This window comes from Macrobrachium rosenbergii, chromosome 47, assembly GCF_040412425.1.
Source record: "Macrobrachium rosenbergii isolate ZJJX-2024 chromosome 47, ASM4041242v1, whole genome shotgun sequence".
In the NCBI taxonomy this organism is placed as follows: Eukaryota; Metazoa; Arthropoda; class Malacostraca; order Decapoda; family Palaemonidae; genus Macrobrachium; species Macrobrachium rosenbergii.
Window position 1 is genome coordinate 44,949,317 of NC_089787.1, and position 19,483 is coordinate 44,968,799.

General features: G+C 37.9%; 1 pseudogene; it reads left to right on the top strand.

Annotated features, from left to right (window-relative positions):
• The window catches only part of LOC136830918 (chromatin-remodeling ATPase INO80-like), a 220,952-nt pseudogene that overhangs the window by 51,087 nt on the left and 150,382 nt on the right, over positions 1–19,483 (top strand).

The following is a 19,483-nucleotide window of genomic DNA, read 5'->3' on the forward strand; positions in this document are numbered from 1 at the left end:
ACTGAACTTCGACTAGCAAGAGTGGTTTTCAAGATAGTAAAACTGTAACCGTAATTGTACTTGTGCATGTAATTAAATTTCATCATTAAAGTAAGAAATCTACCCATTTCGTCTCCATTACACCTTTCTGAGAGACATATTACATTTCATATAAATCCCTTCTAAATAATAAACTCGTGAGTTGCTGACTACGGGAAGAGACGCTGTGGACGAATACATCGCCTACTTAGAAGAAAGACGCAGGTAAGAAGGGAACAATAATATGTCACACAAGTTATGAAAATAAACTTGTGCACGACACACTTAAGTAGAGGCAATTCTCAGCTATACTGCTACGCACTACAAGTTAAGATGGGCACCAACCAGAGGCAGTGTTCTCCTGCAATAGCTCTCTTAGCTGATAAGGAAGCTACAAGCATTATTTTCCAATGCTAGCAACTTTGTCTATTTCAGATTCATTACATAGCTTAATGTTTTGGAATGGAATATGTCCATGCACCCCACTTCCTATCAGTGTGGAATTCAGCTACGTATTACTTTTGCAAGTTACTTATATGAAAATGATATTTCCATAATAAAATTAAGTTTCATATATACTTAGCAAGTAATTACAGAATCAGAGTCCACCCTCCTCCCCTGTGATGGACATAAGGGCAGAAACAGAATGAGGTCGTCTGTTAAGTCGCTCCTAACATTCCCGTTAGTGGGCGGGACTGGTCACCTACACTAAACAATCGGAGCACTACCGCGAATTTTAAAATTAACGCTGCCACACGAATGGAAAGTACTTTATAGTTATGTAATTACTTGGTAAGTATATATGAAACTTAATTTTATTATGAAAATATAATTTTTTATTAATGGTATCAAAAAACTAAAAAAATAAAAGGGTAAGTTTTGCAGTATTTCTCTTTATATCTAAAACCTGTTTCATATGCTATTTATTATCCATTTTTAATTATATTTTGTCTATAACATGGCTAGACTTGTATGAATGGCAAAGTTATCTCATTCATTTGTTATCTTTAAAAGTTGAATTATGATATTTTTGTTTTTGGGGGTAAATTATCGGTGAAATTTTGGAAATGCAAACAAATGATTTTAACTGAGGTTTATGTAAGACCTCTTTGTCATATCAGTATCATTGATAAAGAGCAGTTAGTAAAGAAGTTGTGTGTTGAGATTTTTATTTGTAAAGTCTAATGGTTCTGAAAACCCAAGGGCCAAAAATGTGTGTGTTTATGTTTCTGAGGTATAAATCACCAGAATGTACCCTCAAGTAGACTTGTGAGCTGTGGTTTATAAGTTTATCTGACAATTTCAGCAAGTAGACATTAGTAGTCTTCTTCCCAGCTGATTCTGTATTCAATGTTTCAGTGTTGGTTTTGGTCAAAATTTTACAGATGGATACTCTTCCTGTCTCCAACTCTCCAAATTTATCTGGGCTTAAGGCTGGCTCTGAGTTTGGCTGGTTTACCCCCTCAGTGGCTATCTTGAACTATTTATATATCAAAATTTGTAGTTCCCTTTGAAGTTTTATGTTTTTTTCTCTTTTTACAGAGAGGGAGAATGACAAAAGCCATCTCTTCAACTTTGAAGGGCTTCGTAAGAAAAGATACTGGTTAAAGGAAGTACTCATTGATTCGGACAGTGATGATGACAATGATGATTCAGAATTCACCCAAGAATACCTTGAAAACATGTTGAGGGAACACAGACTACGCAAGCATGACCAGTCACACTTCTATCAGAATGAGGATGTATGTATATTCTGATAAGCCCAGTTTAGTTTATGCTAATGTTTGATATAAAAATGTAACTATTATCATTTAATTATCTGTTTTTTCCACAAAACATATGCAAACTTATTTTACTTTGGAGTGTAGCCTGGTATGTGCAGAAAATTGAGTGTTGACTGCCTACTCATAAGCAGCCAAGGTTGATTACACATGATGAGACCTCCTGCTGCCTTTTGACTAGGTTTTTTTCTTCACTTAGCATAAAGCTTTGGTTGACAAGATGTTTTAGAAAGTGCTGTTCATTATTCCCTTTCATTAATGCTTTAATTCAGAGTTGCTGTAAATTATTGTTTTTCCATTGTCTCATGATTGCATAGAAATAATCAGTAATACAGCAGAGCTTGTGATCGTAAGCATCCTAAACAGGAGACATTAAACAGGATTTTTTTTTTTTTATAATTGGTATTTAACCAATACGCTACATTGTGTCTTATTTATCAGCTAAATATCCAGTATAAATGTTTGTATAAGTTTTCATTTGGTTTTACTGTTGTTATTACACTTACTTTTATTATTATATTGTATTCAGAAGATGAAGCCTATTCATATGGAACACGCCCATAGAGGCCATTGACTTGAAGTTCAAGCTTCCAAAGAATATGGTGTTCATGCAAAAGAAGAAACAGAAGGTAATGGGAAATACAGAAGAAAGATCAGTTATTAACGGTGTGAGGAGTAAATGATCTCTGGAACTAAGAAGTTTGACACTGAGGCACATTTACTTGATATTAAAGCTGCAAGTGGATAAGGGGATCAGGGTCAATTGTAATGTGAAAGATCTGTTAAAACACAACTTACCTACCACCACAAACCACTCTATCTAAAAGAGGATAAATCTGGCAGAAGCATATATCCATACCAGAGAACAGTATTCTAGTAATGGAAGGACAGATGACCTAAAACAGGTTGCATTGATTTTATCACTGTTTATAAATACATGAGGCCTTACAAACAATACCTAACTTTTGTGCAGCATTTGCTGAAACTTCCAGTAGATGTTTCTCAAAAGTAAGATGTGAGTCAAAAGTTACATCTAGAATAGTTAAAGCTTCAGACTCATTCAGCAAAGTCCCATCCACCTGAAGGGGAGGATGGGGTGGAAAATCTTTATGATATTTGTGATCAGCTGAAATATCATTTTACTGGAGGTCAGCCCATACCCCGCTGACTACGTTGTTCACTGATCCAGTCCATGCCCAGATTGATGTTGAGGGCAGTTTCATTTTTTGTGAGTGGAGAATGGAAACTACTACACCCACAAGTGTTGCATCATCGGCATACTGAACAATCTTGTTTTCCTGGCCAACAACCATATTACTTGTATACACTAAAAATAACAGTGGACCAAAAACACTACCTTGTGGAACTCCAGACACAACAGGCCTTGCTTCACTAAAGCTCCCATCAACTGCAACTCGCTGCTGCCTACCTGAAGGAAATCTTGACGTAATCCTAGAACATATCCACCCACTCCAAGATTCTGAAGTTTATAATTAAGTGCCTTACTCTGCACTTGAAACTCTTATCAAGGTTCTCTTGCAAATGGCATGTCGAAGCTTAAAAGAGCATCGCAGGTACCTAACTGCTTCATATATGCATATTAACTGTCAGTTAATCCTTTAGATTCCACATACTATAAATTTCCTTTAGATAAGATGAGGTAAAAAATTATGGTAAATTTTGATGAATTTATCTCATATCTATAGTATAAGACGACTGCTAAATTACAAAACCATCTGTGTATAGGCTAGCTTTTGCAACAACAGGTAACTTATGAAATACTGGTTACGTACAGATGATGTTATTACAAATGATGTCTTGCCGTGTATACTCGTGTAACGCTCGATCTCGCACATCGTGCGACCCCCAAATTTTCACTCATAAAAAATTATTTTATGTACAGTATCTCTTTTATCATGTGAGTTCCTTTTTTGAGAGACCAAATTACAATAGATTAACCTCTTTTCTTCCATCTCTTTATCCCATCTATTATATTAATTTCCTTGGCTCCCTTTCTGTGTGTGCATGTGTTTGTATGTGTCCAGAGGTTTCTGGAAATTTTGAAGGCTCCATGGAGTCTTTAAGATTTAAGAAGACGTAATAATCCAATGGGTATTTCTCCAGGAGGTGGAAGAAATGAGTCTGAAGACAGATTCTGGATCCATTTAGGAGCTGAAGACGGCTTCACAGAATCCTGGCGTTTTTAAGAATTTAGGAAGATGTTATAATCCAGTGGGTGTTTCTCCAAGAATGCTTCAGGAGCTGAAGACTGCTTCAAAGGATCCTGGAGTCGTGAAGACATCTTCGAGAATATGTTTAAATACAATAGGTGTTTCTCTAGAAATCTTGAACACTGTTAACTTGGCTGGGCTGCCTCCGCATGCACTGAAATTGAAGAGAGGTGCAGTTGTTATGCTTATTTGCAATATGTGCTTGGCCAAGGGCCTTTGCAACGGCACTAGACTTTTGGTAATGGATATTAAATCAAAGGTGATGCACTCAATACTGAAGACAGTGTCAGTGTGCATTCAATCTTTGCTGCAGATAATTTCCAGTGAGGTTAGCATAATGCCATGACCATCAACAAAGCTCAAGGACAAACATCTCCACACAATGCCAGTTATATGTCACCTGCTCTTGCATTTGTTCATTTGATTCACTTCATGTTCAGGTTTTTGAGAACTCAAAGCAAGGGGAAATTGGTGACCAAACTGTAACTGATAAAATGAAATGTGTTGAGATTGAGTACTATTAACAAAATGTTCATAGATTTGTAAGGATTGTCCAAAGTAAAGAGCTTTGGGTCTTCCAGTTGTTTATGGAGCCGATTTCAGACTCCATAACATTTGATGTCCCAAGAGTTTTTAGGTGCATAAGGCCTAAGAGGAAGACCCTGTGTGGTAGGTCAAAAACCCCTCTTAGGAATCCCCGAATGAGGACTACCTCTTGGTTTGGGGTTCTGAGACAGGACAGGTTTGTGACGTCCCCCGCCAATCTGGGAGTCCACATATATATAATACTAAAACTCATGAAACATTTGTTTGTTTGTTTGCACACCGGAAGGTAAATGGGGCTGGTGCTGCCCATAGACTTTTGCTGTATTATTGGTAGTCTAATTCAGTTACTGCAGTCTGCCAATATGCCACTCTTTGGAACAGGCACTGTATTACTAAGCTTGCACTCAGTCTGCAGGGATACTATGCCTACATAAAAATCTGTAGAATATTCTTATCTTGAGAGACAGCACACTAGGATCTTTTTTAAAATCAAAGGGAAGAAACCATCAGGATCTTCTCCATCCCAGCTATCAAGTTTATCCAGAATTTTCTTAACATCCGTAGAGTTAAATGCAGATTTTCTAAGAATAGGTTCAGGATGACAAGTATCAGGAAGAGGGACATCCTCAGCTGATTGCTTAGCTTCAAAAGCTTGATGAAGTAGTTCAATCTTTTCCCTAGGGCCAGTAACATATCTACTATCATCTGTTAGTAGGGGTGGAATGGAAGACAGGCCTGACCCAAAGATAGATAATGCCAATTTGGTCCACCAAAGATGAGGCCGAGTAATTCTTTCAAGTTTCTTCAGGAAATTATTGTCATTTTTTTCAGCTTTATGGTAAGTTCTATTCGCAAAATTGGAAGACTTAACAAAAATGGCATAATTTTCATTTGAACAGTTTCATCTCCATGAGTTGAATTTGATCTGTTTGTCATGACAAGCACGCCTACATGTATCATCAAACTACAAACTACGGCTGGTCATTTGTCCAGAATTTTATGACGTCTCTAGGGACAGACTTTATTAAAATAACCACCAGCATTTCATTTAACTTTTTGAGATCAGGATCTGATACAGCATCTGAAATATTAAGTACCTGACAAGCTTCAGTAATGTGATCCCAGTTGGTTCTAGATGTCAGCCAGACTGATTTTCCAGGGGTGGCATGAGGAGTATACTGGGTGACAGTTTTGTTCATCTTAGTTGTGCAGTGATCAGAAGTGCCTAGATATTCGCAGATCTTGGACTTCATAATAGCTGGAACGTCTGTGTCTATGAAGTTTAATCTATAGCTAGAAGTATGTGTGGGTTCCTCAATTAGCTGGACAAAATTGGAGGGTACACAGAATGCAGGAGCAGAGTAGCCATGTTGATCTGTGGAATTTGAATATAGCCACTCACTGTGCTTTGCATTACAGTTTCCACAAGCTTTTGAATCCTGTGACTGAGCCATACTCATCCTTTTCAAGAGACAGTCATATGTAGAGTCATCGATATTTGGATTCCTGTAAACAGGAAATATATAAACATTGTAGAACTTATTGAAAATTTTAAAACAAAGAACTTCATGGCAGCTACACTCCAAACTTTTCTGACGATAAATAAGTCGTCTGGACTTAATTTATACAGCCATACCCTGTGCATGTGGAAAGTTTTGACAAAAAATAAATTCAGGGCCATCAAACCATGTGATTAAAAACTCAACCTTTCACTTACTACTACTCACAAGTGTTTCAGATAAAAACATCAAATTGTAGTTTTGGGCACAATTCTGGAGATCAAGAAAATTTTACCTTAAGCCCTGAATATTTGAGAAAAGTACTTTGCAATTTTTCGTAATGTAATGAGTAACAGGCCCAGGACTCAGCTTTGTCTCTCCCAAAAGAAATTAACAATATAAAATCAGAAGCAAAATTAACAAATAGACTCAGATAACAACAGTAACATAGTAAAAATCAACAGAACAATAACCAATAATAATACCATCAACAACAACTCTATTTACATTATTTACAAAAACTTCTTGGAAAGTACAAGTAAACCTGACCATATGTGATTGAAAAAAACACAGGGAGCAACTGGTTGACAATTTGGGGCCGGTACACCTTGTAAGGCAAATAAGAAACCATCAGGTCTGCCACAACTGGGAGGACAGTCAGGATGGATTCAGAAATTATAAAGAGGGAAAAGATTAGGTAAAGACAAAGACACTTTCCTGATAATCCACCTAGCAACTTTTGCTTTCTCGTCAGTCTGTTCTATACACTTCAAAAAAATAGGAAAATGAACAAAAAAGAGGAAAAATGCCTGATTGTACCCTCAAGCAAAGGAGCAGTCCAAGGTTCGAGAACAAGGTCTGTATTCTGAGCAACCTTCTTTTGGAATGGTTGCCTACCAAGGCCAAAGGGTCCCTTCTGCCTGCTTGTTTGATTTTAGAATGTCCTTCTCCTAAAAGAGTTGAATGCCAAGACTAAAGAGTCTCTTCTACCCTAACTCTTGTGGGTAGGGATGTTACATCCTAAAGTGAATGTTGCTAAGAAAAGCCACATTAACCCACTTCCCACTGTGCACAGTCCGATAAAATACAGTACTGAAGGTCTGTTACTACAAGGTTCTACTTTATGTACTGTGAGACTAACATACATCCCTTTGGTACAAACAACAGCCATCTCAACATTTTGTAAATTCCTTCCAGGTCATTGGGAGCAATGTCATGAGACACTATAAACTCCCTCCAGGTCATTGGAAGCAACATCATGAGACACTATTGTTGTGCACAATTTGTACATAACTGGGAGTTGCTGCTGTAAACTTCACAACCAAACTTATAAAGCTATTTTATTTTTTCAAATTGTTGTACAATACAATATAGAAAATTTTATTGCAGCATGCATTATTTAGTAAGTAGTGATTAAATAACCTAGGTCCCTTTGAGTCCTAATGTTCTCTTTTAGATTGTTAGCCTTCAGGACTTGTAATGGACCATTGCTGCTTTCAGCAATATTCAAAGTTCATTGTCAATACCGTATCAGCAATGCTTGCACTACATGACATGGATTTTAGCCCTGTGCCTTATTTGGGAATGTACATTAGTGTATGAGTTTCAAAGTTAGTAACTTTTTTTTAAGTTACTCAGCTTCTTTCATAACTATGGTAAAATTTTATGACACTGAAGATTTTAAGTTTCATTAACAGAAAATAAAGTGTTGCATTCCAGAAGTTGCATTTGGACAACGTCCTGTTTTTAAAATTTTAGGTCATTTGGTGGACACACTTGGCCTGCTTTGTGATTACAGAGTTGCTGAAAATCCCAGAAAAACCTATGACTTCTGTGTTGATCCACCCAGAATGTCAAAAATCCATTACTTTTTGTAGAATTTTCTTTGTAAGGACTAATTAAAACTGCATGATTAATGTGAAGTGAAAATTAATATATTTAGTGACCCAACTTTTTCCCATACAGACTTTAGTACTTTTAATGAGTGTTGTGGTTTGGGGTAATGAAATGGGTGGAGTGATATGAGTATTTACACTTGCTGTTAACCCTCCTAAGATTTGGCCCCAGGTGTGTGGGCTGAGGGCGATCCTCTTTTTCACGTCCACTTTTTGGGAAGGCAGGCAGTGCTCTGTTTGATGAGTCACTTTGTACTGTTGTTGAGTAACAACATGTCCATAGAGACTTCTGTCAACAAGCATGGGCTAAAGAACTTTCCCTTCACCCTTGTCAGTTGTCAAAGCAGATGCACGAGTGGATGGCTTGCCACGCCATCTAGCTGTTATCCTGATACATTCCTTGATGGAGGAATGTTTTTGGAGACTAGCTCAGCTATCAGGGATATGTAGTAGAGTTTAGTAGTCTATGCCTTAAGGGCATAGCTGTTCAGTCTCCCAGAATTACTGGTGACTGGCCTGGTCACCACACGACTAACTGGGACCTCTGTTCGGTTCTCTGGTGCCATATCTGCGTTTGACCCCAGAAGATGCCTCCAAGCAACCCTGGCATTTTTTAGACTCCTGCACCTTTTCTCCCATTTTCTGTCCCACAGGGTGTTCAACTGTGGGTTGATGACTCTGCGGCTCAGATACCCTGGTGGCTCCTTATGATCCCAAACCAAGGGGGTTTTCTAGTTACGCTGAATTGGCAGTCTCCTAGAGAGATTCCCTGTAGCCCACACTCTCATCTAGGGGAAGTGGGCCCTTTTCTGTTTTGATGCCAAGAACTGTCTCCAATCAGTGTTTCCATTCAGCAGATCATGGACCTCCTTGTCTTAAGTTCCTCTTTGTCACTTTTGTGAAACGCTGGCTGTCTTGAACTGGGCGTTCAGACTGAAGGACATAGATCTCTTGGCTGTGGCTGAGCAGTTTGTGCCAGGTAGGGGCTTTCGATCAGTCTTGTCCTCCCAGGGCTTTGGCCTCTAGGGAGAAACATGACTCTTGTCCTTTGTATAGATTAACTAGGGCTCTGTAGGGCTCTGGAGATGCCTTGGACTGAGACTTCATTAGCAGGACTGTTGTTTCTTGGTGAAGTATCTTGGCCTTCTCATCTGGTACTAGGAGAGTTGGAATTGCTCTTCTTAATTATTCCTTGGTTTGTAATGAAACCTCTGGAATTATCATTCAGACAAGAGACATGAGCTTTTGTTTTCTCTCTCTGGACCTCCAGGTGGTTTGATAGAGAGTTCTATGTCTAGTGTGAGCCTTGAGTGTTCCCGGAGCAGGACCCATCAAGAGTGTCGGCACTTCTTGCTTGTACCACCAAACACAAAGAAGCAGAGGTTTGGAATGTCTCCCTTCTTTCTGGCTTTCAGATGAGCTAATGATTTGTCTAAACAAGTAGCCAGTCATACAATTTAGGGAAAAACTCACAAAGTCAGGGATGAAGAACCATTTCTGGCATTTTGGAATAACTTTTTGGTATCAGGAGTTATGAGAGTAAGTGCCTGAATCATCAGACCACCTTTACCTCATCCTATCTAGGGCCTTCAACCACAGGTTCCCAGACTTGTTTTGTCTGAGACCTGTGGCAGCTGTTCAGGAGGTTGTGTAAATAACTAGCTTCTTTTGGAGAGAAACCATCTTGCTTAAGGTACTTGAAGACTGTAAGGCTGGGGTCGAATGGTAGAATGAATGACTTCTCTCCAGTCCTTCTTCCTCCCTTTGAGAAGCAGCAATTCAGCACTATAGGGCTGCTGGACTGGGTGTAGGGTTGGTGGCTGTTCAGTTGACCAACCAGTCTTAGTGTTACAGCGATAAAGATATGTCTCCTTCCTCTCTTCCTTTTAACAAGGGAGGGGTAGGCCAGTGGTAGAGCTGTATTCTAAATCCAAGCTGTAGCTGCCTTCCAATTTGTGTAACCCTTCTGGGAGCAGCACATGGTTCTACACTCTTTTTCTTACTTGAACAAGGTTTACACCCTCTCTCAGGCTGAGGGCCCCACAGCTCTGGCATTCTTGTACTAGACACAGTAGGAGGTTGAGATCCCTGATTTGTGGATTGCAAGCTGGATTCTTTCTCTGGAGCACTTCTGGAAAGGGCCTGACGTGCTTAACGGCAGTTGTAAAGTGATTGTATTGTACCATAAAAATAAATTTTTTCAGAAAAATTTAAATTTTATGTAATGCTGAAACACCATAAATACATCTCCATATATTGACTCTTGATTTTTATAGTATACTGATATGTTGTAAATTCTTCCAATAATTCCCATAATCATTCTAATTTTATGACAGTAATTTCTCAATAATTATGTATTCACCCAGCTCTGTGTCTTTGCTCTACTGAATAATTATTCTCCCTTTGGGATGCCTGCTTACCTTATTTTTTTCACCTTTACAGAACCGAGGTTACCTTTATTATAGTTCTGGTCTCTTATCTCGTGTGGATAAGTTTCCTGAGCACCAGCGCTTTATGGCTGGATCAAGACGCAAGAAAAACAAGGAAAAAAGAGAGAAAGAAAAGCTGAAAAAGATTAAGAAAGAAGAGGAGGATGATGAATTTGATGTAGATGTAAGTATGAAATGTGTTATTTTTATCATGATGTACAGCTAGTTAATGAAATTGTCTTAAAAGTGCAGGTGCCCATTGTTTTTAGATATTCTGCTGTATTGTATCCACATTTATGCTTAATGTTATATGTGTGAAGTTGAAAATATTTAATTGTTAATTTTATTTGATAAGAATGAAAGTTGAGAAGATTTTCCTTAATGTTCCATTAGATTTGTGAAGATTATGGTAATCTTCATTTTTTCCTCTTGTAGTATGTTAGTGAAGTATGTGTTCACTACAACCCCATTATTCATGAGTTGCCTAATTTCCCTTTAGGAAATTCCAGGTGCACCAACGAGTCGTACTAGACTTTCATGTGATGCTGCACATTACTCCTCATTCTGTTTCTCCATATTATACTACCAGTTTGCATTTTGTGGTTGATTTTACTAATCTGCCAACCTTAACCTTGATCATCTGTCAGTTTTTAAGTCTCATTATTCACGTGAATAGGGGGACAGGTAATTCAGTTCTAATATATTATGTAGTTTTATAAATTTAATCATTATTATTTTGTTACTTCCATTAAGTGGGTTAGTGAAGCAGGTGTAGGCATTTTTCACTTAAGAAATGTAGACAAAGTATGCTGTTAATTTTACTGGGTGTTTGTAAAGCCAGTCCTCTCATTATGTTTGGAATGGGACAATGGTTGTTGTTGTTGTGATGTCATAAGACGTACGGAAGATGGTAGTTAGAAAAACAAATGTTGATGGGTGCAGTTAGGAGTTTGATGGAAGGTTGTGAGTGCTCTCTATTACTGATGTTTGTCAGTTGGGCTCGTAAGTCTTCCTTTTGTTCATTATGGTCGTGAGCTGACTTAGGCGAACAGTACTACAAGAGCAGGTAAATAAAATTAAAGATCCAAACCTCACTTATTTTCCATTATTCCCCCTTTTTGTTCTTTTCATTTTTCCCCTTTTAGTTCCTGAACTAATGTCGCAGATTTCCCCCCCCCCCCACAGGGTTCTCTTAGTGGTTTGCATGTATTGTTTGTTCCTACAATTGTACAAACCTTAGATTTTTAGATAGACAACCTTCAGTCTCAGTTTGTTTGGTCAATGAAGCATAGAAATAAAGTTGTTAATGGTACCTCAGTACCACCCTTTCACCTGCCAGTAACATATAACAATTTGAAAGACTAAGTAAGGCAAATTAACAGTGGATAGGCAGAATAAGATTTTGAAATTAAATAGGCTGAAATTGTATGTGAAAGTGATATAATACACAAGTCTAGTACAGTACTAGCTGAATAGCTATATGGTATGACAGTAAAACTATAGAAGAGTATTAGGAGTTAGATGGCAGGATAGAGTTAGAAATGATGCCATGAGGGAGATTACAGAAGTTTCGTAAGTAAATGAGAAAATGATGGAAGGGAGATGGAGATGGCTTGGACATGATGTCCTTCACACAATCCATAGGATAATATGTGTTAGTGTCAGCTGGGATCTTGTGGGTACCAGAAGAGTTGGGAGAACTAGACCTTGGATGAGAACTATGTGACAGTAGGCTGGAGATGTAGTGATGTGTGGAAGATAAAATGCAGGAAAGATATGATTGGCAGAATTTCACATTGGCCCCTAGTATGACACAGCAATGAAGGCAGTGATTTTTTTTTTTACTAATTTTGTGTTTTTCTTCATGTTACGCACATCTACTTACTGTGTAGTATTATTTATTACATGTACTTGCCAGCCTGCCTGTCATGTATCAGAGTATGTGTCAGTGTGTACCCAATCAGTCATATAGCTCCTTCATGTCTTGGGACAAGTCTCATTGTCTTGTGTGTCTGACTTGAAGGGGTCAATACTGCTTGCTCCTACAAACATGTAGATCAGCAGTTCCTCAATGCTCAGGAGCAATAGTGCGAGAATCACACCCTCAAAGCACTTGCAGATGTTTCTTTGGGTTCCACTGCTTATGGTTTTACTTTTGTGTCTCCTAAGCCCATTCCTTAAATCAAAGAGGGTGTCTCTTTGAATGATGCTTCAGCCCTCATTATGCATTCTCCTTCCTTGAAGTCTCTGGGCTGTACCACAGAAAAAATTTGGTGTTACAGCTCCTTACCCCAGAGTCTCCCAGGCATTGGATGCCTTGCCCCCGCATTAGAAGTTTGTACTTCTCAGACTTTGTTACTTATCAGAAGACCAAAGCCCTGGAACATCTGATAAGCCATGGTGCTACTATTAGGTTCTCAACCCAGGATGGAAATGCAGAAATTTTATAGGTCTCCTGTCATTGCTCACCCATGTATTGTTTCCACACTTCTTGGACAAAACATGAAAGGTGATGGCTCCCTTCAAAGACTATTGATGGTCTTAAGGATATCCATCACTTTCATAAGGACATAGCATCTAGAGACAAAAGAAGCAGACTCTTTTGTATCCAGCAAAAGGGAGCTAAGGGTAAGAGCTGTGAAGACTCCTTTGTATTGGAATGTACTTGAAATCAAACAAAGGGGAGTTTGGGGACTTGTCATCCAAGAGAACATAGTGTCTTGTGGAGACACAGTTTGTAAATCAGTAGGAAAAGATAATTATTGTAATGATGACATAAGAATGGGGACTATGTATGATTGAATAGAATAGGAGATAGGAATATGCAAAGAAAATAAAAAAAAAAGGGCACAAGTCATGATGTTTTTCTCATTTCATGTGAAAATAGTTTGCCATGCCATGACATTTGAGACATCACTTCCCTTAGTGGTTTGTGCCATCAGATGCCTGCCCATCTCTATGGGATAATTTGAATTTTTGCATTGAACATATAATTTTCTTACACCACTGAGCTTTGCTTTGTAAGGCAGTCAGTGCTTTTTTGGTGGAGTTAGTCCTCCAGCTGTATAGGTAACTTGTTTGTTTTTACTTTTAGTACTCTGTCAAGCATGTGTACTTGCCAAAGTTTGCCCTAAAAGCTTTTCCTTGTCTTCAGTATAGACAAGGCTCTGCATTCTTGTTTTCATCTTACTCTCTGTTTACAGCTGAGATGTACATGGCTGGTTTGTGGATCAGTTGGTTTGCTTCACTCTGGAAGAGATCTTATAGTGTCAAACACCAAAGCCACCTGTTAATGCTTTTTCAGTTTTCACCATTCCTGGGGATGTTGCTGGCTCCCTCTCCAGTGCCATCAGTCAAGGAGCAAATTTCTTCGTGCAGTGGCACCCGGTATGCCATGCCTCCTCCTCCAGTGAGGTCATGGGATCATCATCCTGCTGTGAAGAAAAAGAAGAAGGATATGGTTGCCCTTCAGCTTGCTGCCCCAACTGGTTTTAATGGTTCTTCTGCTGGTCAGGGTAACTGCCCAGAACACTTTCATTTTTCCATGTGGCTCCTAACTGTCAGACAGGATATTCCATCTATCCATTCATACCTGTTTACCTCTTCAGTTGGTTCCTACAAGCTTCTGGCTTTGCCAGCTCCTCCAACCAATAGCAGTGAGTTAGCATAGCTAGCTACGGGGCGCTACCATCCTTGTGAACTACAATGACAGGTATTTTCTGACAGGTGGAGTTCGGTTATTCAGGACAGTTAAGGTAGACCATTGGCCTTTATATCACAGGAAATGACATTTTTGGAAGAGTTCTCACCCCTCTTTGAACTTATGCTGTTAATGAGACAACCTCTTTGCCTCCATCTGATGCTCTGCCACCGCCCGTGCTGTTAGAGACAAACTCTTGCCCCATCAGATGCTGTGCCTCCACCACCAGTCCTGCTACTTTCACAGCTCTTGTTCCTGGAGTGTCAACTCAGGGCTTTTTATGTCTTGTCTTGAAGTGTTTTCCTACACATAGACTTTGCTCCTGGGTGTGCCATCCCACCAGCTACAATGAGGCTGAAGTCCCTGCCCTGCAGGCTATCAGAGACATGAGCATAGCAGGGATCGTAATAGGGTTCATGGCTGTGACTAGGATTGCTCAAGGCCATGTGATCTGAAGTTCTTAGAAATCAAATTGTTTTATGGGGCTCCAGTAACTCATAGGTGGACTTCAATGCTCATGATTGAAAAGTCCTATAAGTGCTCTCGTAGTGGGTCAGGCCCATGGTTATGTCTTTGGTTCAGTACTCCAGTGACTGCTCCCTGTCTTTTAAAGATGCTCATCATTCTAGTCATAGACTTTTGGAGTTTTCTACCACTTTGTTAAACAAAATGAGTAAGTGCTGTCTCCTGCTGCTTTTCTCTCTCAGAATATCATATAACAATGTTATTGGGACTCTTAATTCTTTCTCTTCATCAGACAGGCGAGAAACAGATGATGTTTAAGAGTATTGAGTGCATGCTGTTACAAATCTTTGTAGAGACCAGATTCACTGTTCCTTTTGCCAGTGACTCTCAGGTTATCTTAGAACCTTGACTCATTCTCATTCAATCCCTGAAGCTGTATAAGATGGATTCAGTGGTCATTGAGCCAGTCTGGAGTTTTACATCTCACTTCATCATCCATAAATTGTGATTTTGGCCATGATAAGAAGTGGTTTGTTGTGCAACGTGTGTATTTTGTTAATTATTTTTCCAATGTAACCCCACTGCTTCAGTAGGTAGTTCCCACTTGCCGACTCCACTTTCTTGCTGGTAATTACTCACAGCACAAGAAAAGCAACTGCTGAGCATTCAGGGATCCTAGGGCACATTTGCAGACTAACACATGCACATTCCTGCCTACTGCTATTTTCTTTACAGGAACTAAAATGTTTTGGGTGATTTGTTAATTCTTCAGCCCCAGATCTAAGTTATTTCAAATAGCATGTTTTTAGAAAATTTCTATTATGTTTTACAAAGAAATATGTTTTGCTAGGAGGGCCAAAATAGAATGTGTGTTTAGTATTTAATCAACATTCTCCACCAACAGTTATATTCCAATTAGCAATGTTAGTCAGACCATGGGAAGTTTGAATGGCCTGTAAACCAGTGATTGGTCTGAGTATCTGATGAAATTACTATGGTCTGGTGAAATCACTACACACACACACTTAGCATTTCACAATAATTCTGCTACAAATGCCCAGTCACTTTGAGGAAGGCTAGGTAGCTTGGGAAGCCTGTCTGTCAGCAAAGGTATAAATCCATGCTAGAGGAATACAAAGGCTGAAGAAAAGCTGAACTGCATAGCCTGTGTGGTTGTAAACTTGTGATAATTTTTCAGGTTTCAAAGAACACTTGCAACCTGCCTCTTCCCAATTTTTGGAGTTTTATGTTCACCTCTTAAGGTACAAAGTACCATTTTATTTCTGTTTAAAGTTAAGTATACCTTAGTTTAACCAGACCAGTGAGCTGATTAACAGCTCTCCCTAGGGCTGGCCGGAAGGATTAGACTTATTTTTACGTGGCTAGAACCAATTTAGTTTACTTAGCAGCGGGACCTACAGCTTATTGTGGAATCTGAACCACATTATAGCGAAACGAATTTTTCTGTCACCAGAAATAAATTCCTGTAATTCTTCATTGGCCAGCCGGAGGAGTCAAATGCAGGCCAGTAGAGTGCTAGCCTAGTAGGATGTCGACCTGTCCAACGAGGAACTTTTATTTCTGTTTGAATACCTTGTTTCTAGTATGAGGCTCATGATGCAATTTTGATCAGCATGGCTGGTTAAATGACTCGCCTGTCTCCATTAAAGCTTAGGTAATCAAAGTTTTTCTTCTTTTGACTTTACTGATTAATTGCTGGTTGTTTTACTTGCAGAGTCCTTTGGCACAGAATGAGGACAGTTTACATAGTTTCCCTGATGATGCTTACTGATGATTAATTCCACTGAAGGACCTAAGTCGTGGTAGCAAAAAGGATAAAAACCAAGAAATTAGATGCTCAGGTTTGTCTTTGTTTGTATGTTTTGAAGTTTACGAAAATTTAGAATGCAGATACTCGTTAAATTATATAACAGAGATGGTAATAAAAGTATTATGAAATAAATGAATTTTTTCAGCTCTCTGCTCAGCACATAATCATTGTATCTTTCATTTTCATTCATTTGTTGTATCCATTTATCTGCACTTTCAGGCACTTGCTATCTTGTGACATAAGCTTTAGTTTTAATGGCTAAAGGAAGTGGGTAGGTGCCAGAAGTCAAAAAGCTTCATTAAGGAAGGAAGTTCTTCAAACTGTAAAAGAATAGCAACTGGATGTCGTGTTTGTCGACAAAAGCCTTACAGGTGGTATTGAAAATGTAGTTTTAAGACTCTGAAATCCTTGTAGTTGACATATGTACTGTAATTCCTTACTCCTGTGGAGTTTTACATTTTAAAAAGTATCTTACTTATGATTATTGGTTTGATTAGGTTGAACTCCCTAAATTTGAATTGTTACTGAACTGTAATTGGACTAAAGTTTGGTTATATTTTTAACAAATTGGAGGCCAACAAGCACCACATTTGGAGGTGACAGTAGTCCATTTTTTTTTTTAATTTATTTCTTAAAAAATAAATTTCAAGTCAGAAAAATGTCAAGGATAAAGTGTGGATGCTAAAACGTCTTACAAGAACAATGCAGGCAGAGTGGAAAATGTTTGACAGAATTCTGAAGGAGCAGAATCGAAGAGCAGAAAGAAGCTGAAGAACAGAGGAAAATGGATAAGGAAAATTTGGAGGCAAGTGAAGCGGTCTTATTTTTTAATCTGCATTTTTATAGATGTTTTCAGGTTTTGAAACAAACACCATCAACTTTTTTTTTTTATTAAAACTTAGCTTTTTTTTTTATTAAAACTGTGTGTGAGATGTCATACAAATTACTGAATGGTAGACTTTCTGTTATTAATTTACACACTTGAGTGTTTTGGAATTTGAATCTGTAGTGATATGTATGTTATGCTGACATTCACGTTTTTTACAATGTGCTGTTTATTTGACAGATTCATGAAAAGAGTGCTATATCATAAAGGAGTTCTATTTCCAGATTCTGAAATATTTAGAAATCAGAATTGTGATATGAAGAAATATAAGCAGATATAATGTCTTATTAGCAATAGCTGGTTTGGGTATATATTTAGTAAACTCACAGAGAGCTTTCAAATCTGTTCAATTCCCTTTTCAAGAGTGAATCTAACAGATTCCCAAACGTTTCTCCATAGAAATTCATTTTTAAATATATATGTACCCATAGATAATTGAGGATTTTTTCTTCATTTTGAGACTCATACTACTATGAGCATTTTTAATTGTGTTTGCCCTACTCTGCCAAATATCTCTTGCTGTACTGTTGAGTTTCTAGAAAGGTTTATCATTCCTGATAGAAGCTCACATTTTTATGTTTTTAGTTGACAATTGTTATTCATTGTAAACTTTTGGTAGTAGTCTGTTGTTTGTGATGTGTAGTTCACTCTTTAAATTTATGTAAAACTTTCTCATGGTATACTTTCAGGCAAGAGACAAACGTAAAGTTAATTTCTTGATAACCTTACCTGGAGCTTTATGCACATTTTATGAAGAACAAAATGGATCTTCCCTGCTAGATGATGAGGATACAAATAATATTCTGAAGCAGTTAGAAGATGATGGTCCCATGCCTTCTTCCTCAGCTGATGATTATGATTGTAGAAGTCATTTTTATTTGAATTTTGTTATTCTTATAGGTTTTTGCATAGGAAAAGATTGTAATGATTAAGGTCACATCTCTCAGGGAAAGATGGCAATGATTAGGTCATCTCAGGGAAGATGGCAGTGATTAGATCACATCTCATAGACTAATCCTTTAGAAATTATGTAGAATGGCAGGAGTTTCGAGTGCTTATTATCAGTTTGGAAATTTTTGCTTCTCTGAGTAGGTGGAATTTATATTGCATTGAAAGTATAATGACTTCTTTTAGAGTCCAGTGGAGTGTAAAGGTGTGAGTAAAGTTTAGATTGTAAGTGTAGGAATTAATTTGAAATTCTAAAATTTTGAGTCCATTTGGCAATTGGGTATGAAATAAAATTAATGAAGGATGTGAGAATAATAAGATTCATCACATTCAACAGTGGTGGTAGTTTTAACATTTATCTCAAATGTGGGTTAAAAAAATTCATGGTGTACGGTTTGTGCATATGTTTGAATTCTTTTTGGAAATATCACATACAGATCTAAATTAGGTTGATTTTTCCTTTCATTAAATTTTTGTTATTCATACATTTTAGTATGAATCACATTTCTCAAAGACTCGAGAAAACTGTGTCCTTTCTGTTATTAGTTATAAGAATAGAAGAATCCATACATATTCTGACAAGAGTATCTGTTTCAAGGTTTCAGTTCCTTTTTCCAAAATTTGAAATACATTTGTTGCCATATGCACAACATGACTATTTTATCGCGGTTGTAGCCATTAGTCTAATCAGTATACGGTAACAACTTTAGCTTAGAATTGGGACCTTGTGTTCACATGTTAAATTACTTATTATGATGATAATGGTTTTTATTAGGTTGTGAATGTTATAGTTTTGTCCTAGTTCTGTAGTATATCATTTCATATTTCAGTGAGGCTACTGAAAGCCCAGGCTTTGAAGACTGCTCCAGAAGCATATTCAATCAGCAGGCAAAGGGATTAAACCAGTTTTCAGGTGAACAGAGAAGGTATATGCTTGGGTGGTGCTAGAGAAGCTAAAAGAACATCCCCAGCCTCGCATATTCAAAGGAATTCTGAAGAGCTACAAATGAAGGGAATGAACTGGCTGCTAATCTGTATTATTTTGTAAGTTATCTAATCTATTATGCTCAAGCAGTTTTCAACTTGATAGTAAGATAGAAATTCAAGAGACTGTAGAATTTTACACTGTTTAATGGCTTTAAAATAACACAGTAATGTGTATTTATAAACTGTTATTTTCCAAGTGTATTGTGTTGCAGCTGCAGAAGATAATTTTTTTGGTTTTAGAGCGTTTAGAGTAAATAATTATTTATT